General features: G+C 34.4%; 1 pseudogene; it reads left to right on the top strand.

Moving 5' to 3' along the window:
- The first annotated feature begins 1,063 nt into the window (after positions 1–1,063).
- Positions 1,064–1,946, top strand: LOC121173151 (vignain-like; annotated as a pseudogene).
- The last annotated feature ends 388 nt before the right edge of the window (positions 1,947–2,334 follow it).

Genomic DNA, 2,334 nt, shown 5'->3' with positions numbered 1-2,334 from the left:
ATCTCTTCATATTGGTGCATAATTTACAACGAAGATAGTTAAGCATATTACCACTACAGAATATAGGTTTGTTAGAGATGCTACCTCTGACTCAAATAAACCTATAAATTCTTTCAATGTCTGAATAGAACATTATAAAAAGAGTCAAATGTGCTAAGAATGTAAACCAGGTAATAAACTATATAAAATAGAATTTTATTTTATTTTATCAGCCAAGACAGAGAAAATAGCATTAAAGAGGAAATAAGAGGCATCCAAAACCCATTTACAAAAGGGAAACACAATCACTAGAAAAAATGCAGACACTGATAGGTACCTAACAGGTGCACACCCCCTACTATTACGCATGTACCTTATTACATATATTTGAAGAAGGGAAAAAGAGCAATTAGTACTAGAGATGGTATTTGTGATGCGATTGCAAGTACCTCCAATGAGAGGAGTGTAAAGACTCTCTAAGACTGGTTTTCAAAATTCGGTCTAAACCAATGTGGTCCAATAAATCTGAACTTGAGCTTGGATGTTTTGTATTGTCTCTTAACTGAACAACACTGTCAAATTAGTATCACGTGAGTGAATAATTAAGTTTTTCAAAAGAAACCAACTTGATACAACAAGAACTTGATACAAATTAATGTAGCACTCTTTTTAATCTCCCAACTCAATATGTTCTGTAAAATTATCAAAAGTGAAAATTATCTTCACACATTGATTTTGTTTTTTAAGTGTCCTAGAGAGTAGAGATAAAACGAATATATTAAGCTTATATTGTATCTACATGAATAAAAGAGGTAATGTTCATTTCAACAATCTTTACACCTAAAAAATAATTAATTGATGACTAACTATCTGCTTCTACATATCCTTGATGCAAACCAAACATTCCGTAATTAATAGAAGTCTTGTTTTCTTATGCCTTATTATAGGTAGTTGTTGGGCGTTTTCAACTATTGTAGTTGTTTAAGTTATTAACCAAATCAAGACACATAAGCTAGTGCCCTTGTTTGAGCAAGAACTTGTAGATTGTGACACTACACAAAATCAAGGACGCAATGGTGGGTTAATGGAATCTGCGTTCGAGTTTATCTAGCAATATGGTATAACTACAGCAAGCAATTACCCTTATGAAGCAAAAGATGGAACTTGTGATGCATCAATGGTGCACACTGATCTTTAACTATTGTGCTTAATATATTAATCAAAATTAGTTTATTGGTTAGGAATTTTAAGATGGAAAAAAACCACTCCATATTGCAGGTGAATGAACCTGCAGTGTCAATTGATGGCCATGAGAATGTCCCCGTGAACAATGAGGCCGCATTGCTCAAAGCTGTTGCCCATCAACCTGTATCGATAGCCAGTGAAGAATTCACTTCCAATTCTATTCAGAGGTGAATTTTTAATTTTAATCTACTCTTCACAAGATTTTTAATTTTAATATCCTACTGCTTTTAATTAATACCCGATAGTTTTATCGCTCTTAATAATCTTATCCGGTTAGAATAGAATTGTCTCATGGAGAAGATCATAAAACTGTAATCACCACCAAACTTTTTTTGTGAATGGTTTTTTAAAATCAAAGTGTAATCACCAGCAAACATTAATTATTCTTAATTATCTAGCTTTCTAAACAAAATGGTTTGTGAGTGATCTGAACTTAGTTTCCAAATAATTAATTACAGGGAGTATTTACGGGAAACTGTGGCACTGCTCTGGATCATGCGGTAGCAATTGTGGGCTATGGAACAACTCAAGATGAAACCAAATATTGGATAGTGAAGAACTCATGGGGATCCGAATGGGGAGAAAAGGGTTACATTAGAATGAAAAGGAGCATATCTGTCAACAAAGGTCTTTGTGGCATAGCAATTGAAGCTTCGTATCCAATCAAAAAGTCCTCTAGCAAACCAAGGGAACATTCATCATATCCTAAAGACGAGCTTTAAATATTTCACATGAAAATTAGCATTGGACATGTACCCGCATAAAGAAAAAACAAATAAGAAAAAACCTTAAGGTCAATTTTACGGGTTTGACTTTGGGTCATAAACCTAGTTTTTATTTCGCAAAAGATTTCGAGTTTTTGGGATTTGCTTAATATATATGGGTTTCAGGTGGAGAATAGGGGATGGTGAGGGTATTAATATGTGGCAGCAACCTAGGGTTAGAAGTGAGAATAACACATGATTAAACAATGAAGCCTTGACCTTGTGATCCCTCAAAGACATCAAATTCAAATGGCACTAAGGAAGTTGCCGGAGTAAAATGCATGCACACTTACCTGGCTGACGATGGCTGGAGAAAACACTGAGGACTCATAGGAACAAGATGGCA

Source organism: Glycine max, chromosome 12 (assembly GCF_000004515.6).
Source record: "Glycine max cultivar Williams 82 chromosome 12, Glycine_max_v4.0, whole genome shotgun sequence".
NCBI lineage: Eukaryota > Viridiplantae > Streptophyta > Magnoliopsida > Fabales > Fabaceae > Glycine > Glycine max.
The sequence above is the reverse complement of the archived record's forward strand: the minus strand, read 5'-3'. Positions and strand labels throughout refer to the sequence as shown.